Source organism: Bos indicus x Bos taurus, chromosome 4, assembly GCF_003369695.1.
Source record: "Bos indicus x Bos taurus breed Angus x Brahman F1 hybrid chromosome 4, Bos_hybrid_MaternalHap_v2.0, whole genome shotgun sequence".
Taxonomy (NCBI): Eukaryota; Metazoa; Chordata; class Mammalia; order Artiodactyla; family Bovidae; genus Bos; species Bos indicus x Bos taurus.
In genome coordinates, this window is record NC_040079.1 from 39,119,041 (window position 1) to 39,134,295 (window position 15,255).

At 38.3% G+C, this 15,255-nt stretch overlaps 1 protein-coding gene across 6 annotated transcripts in view; it reads left to right on the forward strand.

Moving 5' to 3' along the window:
• The window catches only part of SUGCT (succinyl-CoA:glutarate-CoA transferase), an 832,600-nt gene that overhangs the window by 292,567 nt on the left and 524,778 nt on the right, over nucleotides 1-15,255 (forward strand). The gene's annotated exons all lie outside the window — the stretch shown is intronic.

Here is a 15,255-nt window from a genome sequence, read left to right on the forward strand (position 1 = left end):
TGTTCTCTTCAGCTTACTTAGATTAACTTAAAAGTATCTTTCATTTCACAGAATTGGTTAGTGGAAATATGTTTTAAAGCTATGTTTTACTTTGTCTGAAAGCATTTTACATGTCTTATAAAGTACTGTATCATAACAATGATATGAATAAGAAAGTCACAATAACTTGAATTAAGTTGCTTCTTTATGGTATGTGTTTGGCTTTAGTTGATCATAAATAGGAACAATAATAATTCAACATCATTTTTTACATTTACTATATGAAATGCTCTCTCTATATAAGCTAATTTAAACCTTATAATAATCCTGTGAGAGAAGTTCTATCATTCTTACTTTACAGATAAGGAAACTGAGACAAGGGAGGTTAGGTCAAGAGTTTGTTGGCTTTTCTGAGCCTCTCCTGTGTAGTTTGTCATGATGATGTTTTAAAAATGGCAAATCAAGTTATGGATCATAAAGGATTAGTGCTAATCAGTTAGAGTATTTGATTTCTAAATTATTTCATTCATGTCAGGTTATGCTTTTGTTTGCCCCAGAAGAAGTTAATAATTCATACTCTTTCCTATCAGTTTCACTTTTGTTTACATCTAAACTTCTGAATCTAAAGGAACAGAATGTGGTTTTTGTGGATCTAAATACCCGTATGTACTGTTCTTCAGTGTGGAATGTTTGCTCTCATCACACCAGTAAGCTAAGAACTTTTGTTCAGATACCATGTCTTGTCTTTTAAAAAAGGCCCTTGTGTTTCCATGTAGCATAGATATATCAAACCTCTTAGGCTCACAGATATATAGAACAAACTAATGATTACCAGTGAGGATGTGGGGGAGGGGCAGTATAGGAGTTGGGGACTGGGAGGTATAGACTATTGAGTGCAAGATAGGCTACACGGATGTATTGAACAACATGGGGAATATAGCCAATACTTTGTAATAATCAACCAGGACCTACTTAAAAAATAGAAAGACAAACAAGGGGACTTGCCTGGCAATCCAGTGATTAAGACTTCACCTTCCAATGCAGGGACTGCAGGTTTGATTCCTGTTCAGGGAGCTAAGATCCCAAATGCCTTGTGATCAAAAACTAAAACATAAAATAGAAGCAATACTGTAACAAATTCAGTAAAGACTTTAAAAATAGTCCACATCAAAAAATATTAAAATAAACACACAAACAAACAAAACTTCTTAGAAAAACACTTCTAATTTATTTATTTATTTATTTCTGTTCCCTTATTTAGGGATTTCTACACTAGTCAGCATTACTTACTTGGTCTTTCCTGGATTTTAAGCACTTCTCTACACTGCCTGTATCTCCTTCTTCAATCAATGGGGCCTCTGTGTGTGGGACTGATATGCATAGAAGAGGGGAATGAGAATTGGGCTCCCCTTCTTTGGTCATTAGTTAAATAAAACTCAGATTCTACTGCAAAGTCAGAGAGCCCTCAGTCATTAACCTTTCACCCAATAAGAATCGGCCATTTAGCTCTGCTTTTTGCCTCTTTGCCTGTCATGCAGTTTTTAATTCATTAATACGACGACTTTTTCCTTTCACACAACGGTTACCAAGTTTCAATAATAGACACTTGTGAGAACCTTATCAAAAGCTCTTTGATAGTCTAAACAAATCATATCCATGCTGTGAGAAGAGTGGACCCAAGAAAAATACAAAACCTAGGCAGATGCAAGTGTCCTCTTGTTTCTGAATTGTCAGCACTTTTATAACTTCAAGAACTACAAAATTATTGGTTTCCTATGTCCTAAAACTTGTATTCTTTGCTAAATTCTGTTATAGAATTCTGCTTTGTACAGACTTTTAACATCATCTGTAACAGTTTAATTTCTAATTTCTCTCTTTGGGGTGAATTAAATAACCTGACACCTTCTTCTTTCTACTCTTATATACCCAGAAGTGGGAGTTTCAGCATTTTAGATCCCATAGGTTCTTGTGTCTTTATTCAGACTTTAGGAATCACACTTGTAAAGAACAGGCTAAAGGGTAGTCTTAAGAGAGGAAACTTGATCGAGGTGGGTCCCATCATCATACAGCCTGCAGTTAAAACACAGACTACCACTGCAAGGCCCTTGGTTGCCTGGGGGCCAGAGTCCCTGCCCTCTTCATTTGCTGTATGGATGTATTTTGGTGGTACTTTGTGGGATGCAGTTCTTCACTTTCTTCTCAAGTATCGTCTTCTCCATGGTGGATCAAATAGTAATGACCAGGGAAGATTAGCATATTGGTTTAGTCCCTTTGATAACTTTTTCATTTGTTTTTCTGAACAAATATCCATGGGTTCATTAGTACCATTAATTACTGGGCTTTCATAAGTATGTGTTAGTTGCTCAGTCATGTCCAACTCTTTGAAACTCCAGGGACTCTAGCCTGACAGGCTTCTCTGTCCATGGAATTCTCCAGGTGAGAATACTGGAGTGGATTGCCGTTTTTCCCTCCATGGGATCTTCCTGACCCAGGGCTTGAATCTACTGTGCTGCAGTCAGATTCTTTACCAGCTGAGCTACCAGGGAAGCCCTGGCTTTCAGAAGTCTCTGTGAATGTTAAAAATATCTCATTTTCATGATTTTATGTTTTTCTAATATTCAAAATATTAGTGGCTCTATATTAATTAGAGGATTAAATCTGGCTGTTTTGGTCTGACATTATGGCCTTCCACAATCTGACATAACCTTTCCATTCTACTTTTTCTCAGTATAAAGAATAGTATAGAGAAGTGAGTTCAGAGAGAGAGTGGGGGTGGGGGATGGCAGGAACATCATGCTGTAAAAGTTCCAATAGACTTTATGATGAAGGAGTTCCTTAAACTTGAGAAACAAAGGAAAGTATTTGACCATAAAATGAGTTAGCTTATCAACAACTTCTATTTTCTGTCTAAACTAATGGTAGATCTTTTTTCTGTCCAATTTTATTGAGATATAATTGATATATAATGTTGTATTAGTTTAAGGCATACTGATAATGGTTTGATATGTGTATATATTCTGAAATGATGACGATAACAAGTTTTAGTTAACATCTATCATATCAGAGTTACAAATCTTTTTTTTCCCTTGTGATGAGAACTTTTAAGATCTGCTCTCTTAGCAACCATCACATACAATACAGTATTATTACCTATAGTCACCATTGTTGTTTAGTAGCTAAGTCACGTCTGACTCTTTGTGGTCTGTTCATGGGATTTCCCTGGCAAGAATACTGGAGTGGGTTGGCATTTCCTTCCCCAGGGAATCTTCCTGATCCAGGGATAGAACCCAGGTCTCCTGCATTGCAGGCAGATTCTTTACTGCTGAGCCACCAGGGAAGCCCAGAGTCACCATGCTGTATATTATATCCTCAGGAGCTATTCATCTTGTAACTGGAAGTTTGTACCTTTTGACCACCTTCACCTATTTTCACGACTCTGAAGAGATGTCCTGAAGAGAATACTCTAGCTGGTAGAGTTCAAAGTTTTCGAGCAACTTAGAGTCAGCAAAACATTCTTCATCACATTAAGAGACTTGAGGGGCTCAAGAGTTTCAGTGGAACATGCTTCCCCATTGTTCATTCTCTTACTCATCTATTTAGCCCATTTATTGACTACCTACTATATGCCAGTGACTGTTTTGAGCCCTAGGAAAATGGCATTAAAAAACCAACATAAAAATTCCTATATTCCTGGATTTTCATTAGAATAAACCTTGCAGACTTTCTATAAGACTTGTAGGGCCTCTTCCATAAAAACATTTGTTTTGGTATGCCTCAGAAGTTAGTTGTTCATATTTCTCATGTAAGCTTTTTGTAAATTTTGCTTCATAAAAGTATTACAGCTACAGCCTGTTAATTATTAATTATTTATTGTCCTTTTTTTTGAGTATGTTATAGTACACATGCTACAAGTTTTATATGTGTGGTTTTCCTATCATTTCTATAGAAGAGCATTTTTTTTTTTTTTGGTAACTTTAGCTACGTTGCCATGTGAAATGCCACGCTTTTTCTTGTCTGCTATTAAATATTGAATCATAAAACTTTCCCTTGATGCTCATAGACACTTTTTTATGCCTGTGTTTCTGTTTTAGAAAATCTCCAAAATATATAAAAATGTAGAGGGATTTGTTATAGTGAATTTGCATTTTGCCGCTGCTACTGCTGCTAAGTCGCTTCAGTCGTGTCTGACTCTGTGCGACCCCATAGATGGAAGCCCACCAGGCTTCCCCGTCCCTGGGATTTTCCAGGCAAGAACACTGGAGTGGGTTGCCATTTCCTTCTCCAATGCATGAAAGTGAAAAGTGAAAGTGAAGTCACTCAGTCGTGTCCGACTCTTAGCGACCCCATGGACTGCAGCCTACCATGCTCCTCTGTCCATGGGATTTGCCAGGCAAGAGTACTGAAGTGGGTTGCCATTGCCTTCTCCAGAATTTGCACTTTAGGCAACTTAAAAAACTCTACTATGATGGACTCACAGTGTTTATTAAAAAAAGAAAAAAACAAAAAACTTCTTACCCCTTTCATCTGACTTGATATCTAAAAGTGGAAACAGAAGCACCTGCTCTCCTAAATACACATGAAGTTCCCCTCATGGGTTTCAAAATCTTCCGTCCAAAGCATTTTTACCAAGTTTCTATTAATTTCCTGAGTAATTTCCCAAAGTAACTTTCCTGCCTATGGCAAACGTTCATTTAAATGTTTTAGAATCTGGTAATTCTCTTTGAGTTCTCTGAAATTCATAAATTCTTTAGAAAGTGCCTACCAGAAATGTCAGTCACTTACCTCACTTTTCTGTTATTCTTGCTAAATTCAGTTTGATGTTACTCTCTGAGCATGGTCCGGCCCGTTCAGGAAGGGAGCTGCATGTTTTTGTCATCAGCTGGGTTTTCCACAGCCAGCACACACACAATCCCCCTCAAGTGCTCTCAGGTGTTACTATTCCTCAACTGTCGCCACTAGCACTTTTTTTTTTTAATTTGAAGGTGGAAGGCTTTCCCCTTGAGCTTGCCATTTTATCCAGGGTGTTGCAGAAAGTCTGTTTACCCAGCTGCTAAGACCAAAAACGAGATGCTGCTGCTGCTGCTAAGTTGCTTCAGTCGTGTCCAACTCTATGTGACCCCATAGACTGGACTATGCAGTCCACCAGGCTCCGCCGTCCCTGGGATTCTCCAGGCAAGAACACTGGAGTGGGTTGCCATTAAGCATGTTAAAAGTCAGTCCCCAGCTAAAATACAAAAGAAGAGATATAATGGAGACTCATCCAGGGCCTGTTACAACAAACCCCTTCTTTGCAAAGCTAAAGAGCAACAGACTCCTCGTCCTGGGCCACCCACATGCAGGACCAGAATTTTTGCAATAGTTCAGACCTTGCAGGAGAGACTGAAAATCACGTTGTGTATTGATGCTAAGAAGAGAAGGATAAAGATGATGTATTAGTAGTTGGGGAGAAACAGTAGGAAGACATGAAATGAAGATGAAGGGAAGGAGAAACGAAGGGGAAAATAGAAATACAATTCCCTTTATTCCTCCCCCTTCCTCTCTTCATTTCTAGCGGCCACCGACTATATGCCCTTGTCCTGTAGATGCAGAGATGATAGAAGTGGTGGGCCCTTGGTCTAAGTAGGAAAACAAACAAATAAAGCAATGAACTAAGTAGTGAGAGTGAAGTGCCACTGTGCACATACACCCAGGGTGCTAGGGGCTCAGAGAAGGGGCCGTTCCCTCAATTTGGGCAAGTCAGGGAAGGCTTCCTGTAGGCAGTCACCTGAAATGAGTCTTAAAGGACAAATAGAAATAGGCAGGTAAAGAAAAAAGATAGTTCAAAAGAGGAAATATCAAACTGAATGTAATTTTATACAGAGAAAAAAATTAATCATAGGAGAAGAAAAGAAAGTAGCTTGGAGAAAAACTGATAACAACTTTTAAATTGCTTTTTGAAAAATGCCACAAATATTAAGGAAGTGTATATCAGTACAGTCCTGGTGAAGGCAGTCCTAAAATGTTGGTTGTCCTAGGTTGTCATAAATAAAATGACAGTGTCAGATAAATTACCTTTTATTTTTAAAGTACTGTGGCAATTCCTTCAGTAAAATAAATCATTATTTTCGGTTTATAATGATCTGAGTTTTAAGTCAAGTAATTGAATATCTACTTATTTTTAGACTTTTATATATTAATATATCATGAAATTAAATGCCTTCTTTCAGAGCCTTCTAAACAGAGGTACTAAACAAATATTTGTTGTACTGAATCCAGAACTTATCAAAGAGCTTCATCTCTTTAAATTTGATGTCAGGTCATTTTTAATAGACTTGTTCAGAATATTGGAGAGTTGGACCTGGAACATTTTGGGGGCTGTTGATGGAAGGCTTGTGACTTCAAAGATGCCTAAATATAATGTTAATTTTTAAAACCTGACATCTTGGCTCCTTTAGGCAAATTTGGTCATTTCACTGCCCTGACTAGATCTTTCATGGAGTCCCCACAGCTTTGAGGATAGTTTAAACTATTTATCTTAACATATGTAATTGCAACTCCCACTTTTGCCTAGACCATCTTATAATTTAGCCTGGTCTTTTAATCTGCTGTGTCTTCACATATGCTCGTCGCTTTTCACTAAAATGATGAAGTTCCTTTGTCCTTTAAAATGAGCACAAATTTTGGGAGCTTTTTCTGTCATTTGTCTGTTTTAAGTGGCTCCTCCTATGTTGCTATGTGAAAGCATCTATTACACTCAACTGTCATTCATCCTCCTCCTTGACAAAACAGTAAATTTCTTAAGGCAGAGACTAGCTTTTGATTTTCAAAGATTTTTTTTTTTTTAGAGCAGCTTTGTTGCTGCTGCTGCTGCTAAGTCGCTTCAGTCGTGTCCGACTCTGCGCAACCCCATAGGCGGCAGCCCAGCAGGCTCCCCCATCCCTGGGATTCTCCAGGCAAGAACACTGGAGTGGGTTGCCATTTCCTTCTCCAATGCATGAAGTGAAAAGTGAAAGTGAAGTCGCTCCATCGTGTCCAGCTCTTAGCGACCCCATGGACTGCAGCCTACCAGGCTCCTCTGTCCATGGGATTTTCCAGGCAAGAGTACTAGAGTGGGGTGCCACTGGCTTCTCTGTTAGAGCAGCTTTCAGATCAGATCAGAACAGATCAGTCGCTCAGTTGTATTCGACTCTTTGTGACCCCATGAATCACAGCACGCCAGGCCTCCCTGTCCATCACCAACTCCCAGAGTTCACTGAGACTCACGTCCATCGAGTCAGTGATGCCATCCAGCCATCTCATCCTCTGTCGTCCCCTTCTCCTTTTGCCCCCAATCCCTCCCAGCATCAGAGTCTTTTCCAATGAGTCATCTCTTTGCATGACGTGGCCAAAGTACTGGAGTTTCAGCTTTAGCATCATTCCTTCCAAAGAAATCCCAGGGCTGATCTCCTTCAGAATGTACTGGTTGGATCTCCTTGCAGTCCAAGGGACTCTCAAGAGTCTTCTCCAACTCCACAGTTCAAAAGCATCAATTCGTTGGCGCTCAGCCTTCTTCACAGTCCAACTCTCACATCCATACATGACCACTGGAAAAACCATAGCCTTGACTAGATGAACCTTTGTTGGCAAAGTAATGTCTCTGCTTTTGAATATGCTATCTAGGTTGGTCATAACTTTCCCTTCCAACGAGTAAGCATCTTTTAATTTCATGGCAGCAATCACCATCTACAGTGATTTTGGAGCCCAGAAAAATAAAGTTTGACACTGTTTCCACTGTTTCCCCATCTATTTCCCATGAAGTGATGGGACCGGCTGCCATGATCTTCGTTTTCTGAATGTTGAGCTTTAAGCCAACTTTTTCACTCTCCACTTTCACTTTCATCAAGAGGCTTTTGAATTCCTCTTCACTTTCTGCCATAAGGGTGATGTCATCTGCATATCTGAGGTTATTGATATTTCTCCCAGCAATCTTGATTCTAGCTTGTGTTTCTTCCAGTCCAGTGTTTCTTATGATGTACTCTGCATAGAAGTTAAATAAACAGGGTGACAATATACAGCCTTGACGAACTCCTTTTCCTATTTGGAACCAGTCTGTTGTTCCATGTCCAGTTCTAACTGTTGCTTCCTGACCTGCATACAGGTTTCTCAAGAGGCCGGTCAGGTGGTCTGGTATTCCCATCTCTTTCAGAATTTTCCACAGTTTATTGTGATCCACACAGTCAAAGGCTTTGGCATAGTCAATAAAGCAGAAATAGATGTTTTTCTGGAACTCTCTTTGCTTTTTCCATGATCCAGTGGATGTTGGCAATTTGATCTCTGGTTCCTGTGCCTTTCCTAAAACCAACTTGAACATCAGCAAATTCATGGTTCACATATTGCTGAAGCCTGGCTTGGAGAATTTTGAGCATTACTTTACTAGCATGTGAGATGAGTGCAATTGTGCAGTAGTTTGAGCATTCTTTGGCATTGCCTTTCTTTGGGATTGGAATGAAAACTGACCTTTTCCAGTCCTGTGGCCACTGCTGAGTTTTCCAAATTTGCTGGCATATTGAGTGCAGCACTTTCACAGCATCATCTTTCAGGATTTGGAATAGCTCAACTGGAATTCCATCACTTCCACTAGCTTTGTTTGTAGTGATGCTTTCTAAGGCCCACTTGACTTCACATTCCAGGATGTCTGGCTCTAGGTCAGTGATCACACCATCGTGATTATCTGGGTCGTGAAGATCTTTTTTGTACAGTTCTTCTGTGTATTCTTGCCATCTCTTCTTAATATCTTCTGCTTCTATTGGTTATAGCAAAACTGAGAGGGAGGCCCAAAGAGTTCCCATATACCCTCTGCTATCCTGTTTCCTGCCTCCCCCCAGCCTCTCCACTATTAACATTCCTCACCAGAATGGTACATTTGTTATAACTGATTCACCTATATTGATACATCATAAGAGACTATGTCATTTTAAAAATTTTTATTTCTAGTGCATATTTAGGTTCCTGACACTAGGTGTTCTTTGAGTTAGTGAACACATGAATTAATAAGGGGCAGGCAAAGCCATCCAAATTTGGCAAAGCAGCTAAAGGAAAAAGACCCAATGTCAGGTAAAGTAAAAAGAGGAGAGCAGTGGTAGCTAGAAATGACAACTTTTTCTAAACGCATCTAGGAGGCCTGTGTTATGATCACAGAATGTCAAAAGACCTGAAAACCAGAGTCTTCCACTGACTGTGGACTTGAGCAAATCCTCGGATTGCTCTGAGCATCAGGTTCTCTTGTGTACAGTGTGTCTAACAATACCTACATCATGGTGAGAATTAAAAAACAGAACAGGCATGAAAGCTGCCAGCACGGCCCTCGGCATATGACAGTGTTCAGTGTATTGTAGGAGAATCTCAATCCTTAAGAATCATAAAATCCTAATTTTTTGCCATCAGAGTTCTCCTATATCTTTTTTTTAATTCATAGATGCCATGTTTTGAGAGATTTTTCCCTTCCAAACTATAATTATTATATGAATTACCTTTCACAATTTTCATTTAATAAAGTTTCTTTTAACTGCCAATCAGATTCTGATTAGTATAACTAGTGTTATTGTACTGATTTGATTTAATTTTAACAGAAATAAAGCATGACAGTCTACTTGGCCTGTATGACCCTGTTGCAGCTAAATAAATTATTTCTGTTCAACTTAAAAAAATTAAAAATAGCTCACAAGATTCAGGAATACATTTAATTTTGTACAATGATCTTAATAACGGTTTCTTTTTTCTTTTTTTCAAACCCAAGGTGGGCCTTAATAGCTCATATACTATTCCCTTTCAAGAAATACTATGTTTCAGTGTAGGCAGTGAATTTGGAACTTGTGAACATTCCACTTAAATTATTCCACACATTTGTGGTTGTACCTTCATAAATAATGAAACACTTTAGTGTGTTTCTCAGTTGCTATGCTGTGTTAACAGCCTCTATGAAGAGCTTCAGTCAGGGGCTTTGAACTCTGAAATAAAATGTATCCATGAGTTTTCCTGTGTCATTTTTATGGTTAAGTTTTTCAAAGTTTTAATGGGTATCTCTGGCTTTCCTGAAAGCTGTTGACTTTACCTTCTGTTAAATAACGTATTGTTCTTGTGCTTAGTTGCTCAGTCATGTCTGACTCTTTGCTACCCCATGGTCTGTAGCCCTCCAGGCTCCTCTATCCATGGGAATCCTCCAGGCCAGAATACTGGAGTGAGTTGCCATGCCCTTCTCCAGGGGATCTTCCCAACCCAGGGATTGAACCCAGGTCTCCCGCATTGCAGGTAGATTCTTTACTGCCTGCAATAAAGAATTTCCTGGTGCCTGGTCTGAGCCATCAGGAAAGCTCAAGTATCCTTAATTTTAATTTCTAGTAAAAAAAATAAAACCACCACATATTTTTATCTCTTGCCTCTTCTCCTACCCCTGTCTTAAATCCTTATTTCAGTCCTCCCTTCTACCTGCCTTCCATGGCCCCATCTTCCTGTCCTTATCCTGTCTTTCACAATTTGGATTCTTTTTTTTTTTTTCTTTCTTTCTTTTTTTTTTTTAAATTTTACTTTATTTTTAAACTTTACATAATTGTATTAGTTTTGCCAAATATAAAAATGAATCCATCACAGGTATACATGTGCTCCCCATCCTGAACCCTCCTCCCTCCTCCCTCCCCATACCATCCCTCTGGGTCGTCCCAGTGCACCAGCCCCAAGCATCCAGTATCGTGCATCCAACCTGGACTGGCATCTTGTTTCATACATGATATTTTACGTTTCAATACCATTCTCCCAAATCTTCCTACCCTCTCCCTCTCCCACAGAGTCCATAAGACTGTTCCATACATCAGTGTCTCTTTTGCTGTCTCATACACAGGGTTATTGTTATCATCTTTCTAAATTCCATATATATGCGTTAGTATACTGTATTGGTGTTTTTCTTTCTGGCTTACTTCACTCTGTATAATAGGCTCCAGTTTCATCCACCTCATTAGAACTGATTCAAATGAATTCTTTTTAATGGCTGAGTAATACTCCATTGTGTATATGTACCACTGCTTTCTTATCCATTCATCTGCTGATGGACATCTAGGTTGCTTCCATGTCCTGGCTATTATAAACAGTGCTGCGATGAACATTGGGGTACACGTGTCTCTTTCCCTTCTGGTTTCCTCAGTGTGTATGCCCAGCAGTGGGATTGCTGGATCATAAGGCACTTCTATTTCCAATTTTTTAAGGAATCTCCACACTGTTCTCCATAGTGGCTGTACTAGTTTGCATTCCCACCAACAGTGTAAGAGGGTTCCCTTTTCTCCACACCCTCTCCAACATTTATTATTTGTAGACTTTTGGATCGCAGCCATTCTGACTGGTGTGAAATGGTACCTCATAGTGGTCTTGATTTGCATTTCTCTGATAATGAGTGATGTTGAGCATCTTTTCATGTGTTTGTTAGCCATCTGTATGTCTTCTTTGGAGAAATGTCTATTTAGTTCTTTGGCCCATTTTTTGATTGGGTCATTTATTTTTCTGGAGTTGAGCTGGAGGAGGTGCTTGTATATTTTTGAGATTAGTTGTTCGTCGGTTGCTTCATTTGCTATTATTTTCTCCCATTCTGAAGGCTGTCTTTTCACCTTGCTGATAGTTTCCTTTGATGTGCAGAAGCTTTTAAGGTTAATTAGGTCCCATTTGTTTATTTTTGCTTTTATTTCCAATATTCTGGGAGGTGGGTCATAGAGGATCCTGCTGTGATGTATGTCAGAGAGTGTTTTGCCTATGTTCTCCTCTAGGAGTTTTATAGTTTCTGGTCTTATGTTTAGATCTTTAATCCATTTTGAGTTTATTTTTGTGTATGGTGTTAGAAAGTGTTCTAGTTTCATTCTTTTACAAGTGGTTGACCAGATTTCCAGCACCACTTGTTAAAGAGATTGTCTTTAATCCATTGTATATTCTTGCCTCCTTTGTCAAAGATAAGGTGTCCATATGTGCGTGGATTTATCTCTGGGCTTTCTATTTTGTTCCATTGATCTATATTTCTGTCTTTGTGCCAGTACCATACTGTCTTGATAACTGTGGCTTTGTAGTAGAGCCTGAAGTCAGGTAGGTTGATTCCTCCAGTTCCATTCTTCTTTCTCAAGATTGCTTTGGCTATTCGAGGTTTTTTGTATTTCCATACGAATTGTGAAATTATTTGTTCTAGCTCTGTGAAGAATACTGTTGGTAGCTTGATAGGGATTGCATTGAATCTATAAATTGCTTTGGGTAGTATACTCATTTTCACTGTATTGATTCTTCCAATCCATGAACATGGTATATTTCTCCATCTATTAGTGTCCTCTTTGATTTCTTTCACCAGTATTTTATAGTTTTCTTTATATAGGCCTTTAGTTTCTTTAGGTAGATATATTCCTAAGTATTTTATTCTTTCCTTTGCAATGGTGAATGGAATTGTTTCCTTAATTTCTCTTTCGGTTTTCTCATTATTAGTGTATAGGAATGCAAGGGATTTCTGTGTGTTGATTTTATATCCTGCAACTTTACTATAGTCATTGATTACTTCTAGTAATTTTCTGGTGGAGTCTTTAGGGTTTTCTATGTAGAGGATCATGTCATCTGCAAACAGTGAGAATTTTACTTCTTCTTTTCCAATTTGGATTCCTTTTCTTTCTTTTTCTGCTCTGATTGCTGTGGCCAAAACTTCCAAAACTATGTTGAATAGTAATGGTGAAAGTGGGCACCCTTGTCTTGTTCCTGACTTTAGAGGAAATGCTTTCAATTTTTCACCACTGAGGATAATGTTTGCTGTGGTTTGTCATATAAAGCTTTATTATGTTGAGGTATGTTCCTTCTATTCCTGCTTTCTGGAGAGTTTTTATCATAAATGGTTGTTGAATTTTGTTAAAGGCTTTCTCTGCATCTATTGAGATAATCATATGGTTTTTATTTTTCAATTTGTTAATGTGGTGTATTACATTGATTGATTTGCGGATATTGAAGAATCCTTGCATCCCTGGGCTAAAGCCCACTTGGTCATGGTGTATGATCTTTTTAATGTGTTGTTGGATTCGGATTGCTAGAATTTTGTTAAGGATTTTTGCATCTATGTTCATCAGTGATATTGGCCTGTAGTTTTCTTTTTTTGTGGGATCTTTGTCAGGTTTTGGTATTAGGGTGATGGTGGCCTCATAGAATGAGTTTGGAAGTTTACCTTCCTATGCAATTTTCTGGAAGAGTTTGAGCAGGATAGGTGTTAGCTCTTCTCTAAATTTTTGGTAGAATTCAGCTGTGAAGCCGTCTCGACCTGGGCTTTTGTTTGCTGGAAGATTTTTGATTACAGTTTCAATTTCCGTGCTTGTGATGGGTCTGTTAAGATTTTCTATTTCTTCCTGGTCGAGTTTTGGAAAGTTGTACTTTTCTAAGAATTTATCCATTTCTTCCACGTTGTCCATTTTATTGGCATATAATTGTTGATAGTAGTCTCTTATGATCCTTTGTATTTGTGTGTTGTCTGTTGTGATCTCTCCATTTTCATTTCTAATTTTATTGATTTGATTTTTCTCCCTTTGTTTCTTGATGAGTCTGTCTAATGGTTTGTCAATTTTATTTATCCTTTCAAAGAACCAGCTTTTGGTTTTGTTGATTTTTGCTATGGTCTCTTTTGTTTCTTTTGCATTTATTTCTGCTCTAATTTTTAAGATTTTTTTCCTTCTACTAACCTGGGGGTTCTTCATTTCTTCCTTTTCTAGTTGCTTTAGGTGTAGAGTTAGGTTATTTATTTGACTTTTTCTTGTTTCTTGAGGTGTGCCTGTATTGCTATGAATTTTCCCCTTAGGACTGCTTTTACCGTGTCCCGTAGGTTTTGGGTTGTTGTGTTTTCGTTTTCATTCGTTTCTATACAAATTTTGATTTCTTTTTTGATTTCTTCTGTGATTTGTTGGTTATTCAGCAGCGTGTTGTTCAGCCTCCATATGTTGGAATTTTTAATAGTTTTTCTCCTGTAATTGAGATCTAATCTTACTGCATTGTGGTCAGAAAAGATGCTTGGAATGATTTCTATTTTTTTGAATTTACCAAGGCTAACTTTATGGCCCAGGATGTGATCTATCCTGGAGAAGGTTCCATGTGTGCTTGAGAAAAAGGTGAAACTCATTGTTTTGGGATGAAATGTCCTATAGATATCAATTAGGTCTAACTGGTCTATTGTATCATTTAAAGTTTGTGTTTCCTTGTTAACTTTCTGTTTAGTTGATCTATCCATAGGTGTGAGTGGGGTATTAAAGTCTCCCACTATTATTGTGTTATTGTTAATTTCTCCTTTCATACTTGTTAGCATTTGTCTTACATACTGCGGTGCTCCCGTGTTGGGTGCATATATATTTATAATTGTTATATCTTCTTCTTGGATTGATCCTTTGATCATTATGTAGTGACCTTCTTTGTCTCTTTTCACAGCCTTTGTTTTAAAGTCTATTTTATCTGATATGAGTATTGCTACTCCTGCTTTCTTTTGGTCCCTATTTGCATGGAAAATCTTTTTCCAGCCCTTCACTTTCAGTCTGTATGCGTCCCCTGTTTTGAGGTGGGTCTCTTGTAGACAACATATGTAGGGGTCTTGTTTTTGTATCCATTCAGCCAATCTTTGTCTTTTGGTTGGGGCATTCAACCCATTTACGTTTAAGGTAATTACTGATAAGTATGATCCCGTTGCCATTTACTTTATTGTTTTGGGTTCGAACTTATACACCGTTTTTGTGTTTCCTGTCTAGAGAATATCCTTTAGTATTTGTTGGAGAGCTGGTTTGGTGGTGCAGAATTCTCTCAGCTTTTGCTTGTCTGAGAAGCTTTTGATTTCTCCTTCATACTTGAATGAAATCCTTGCTGGGTACAATAATCTGGGCTGTAGGTTATTTTCTTTCATCATTTTAAGTATGTCTTGCCATTCCCTCCTGGCTTGAAGAGTTTCTATTGAAAGATCAGCTGTTATCCTTATGGGAATTCCCTTGTGTGTTATTTGTTGTTTTTCCCTTGCTGCTTTTAATATTTGTTCTTTGTGTTTGATCTTTGTTAATTTGATTAATATGTGTCTTGGGGTGTTTCGCCTTGGGTTTATCCTGTTTGGGACTCTCTGGGTTTCTTGGACTTGGGTGATTATTTCCTTCCCTATTTTAGGGAAGTTTTCAACTATTATCTCCTCAAGTATTTTCTCATGGTCTTTCTTTTTGTCTTCTTCTTCTGGAACCCCTATGATTCGAATGTTGTAGCGTTTAATATTGTCCTGGAGGTCTCTGAGATTGTCCTCAT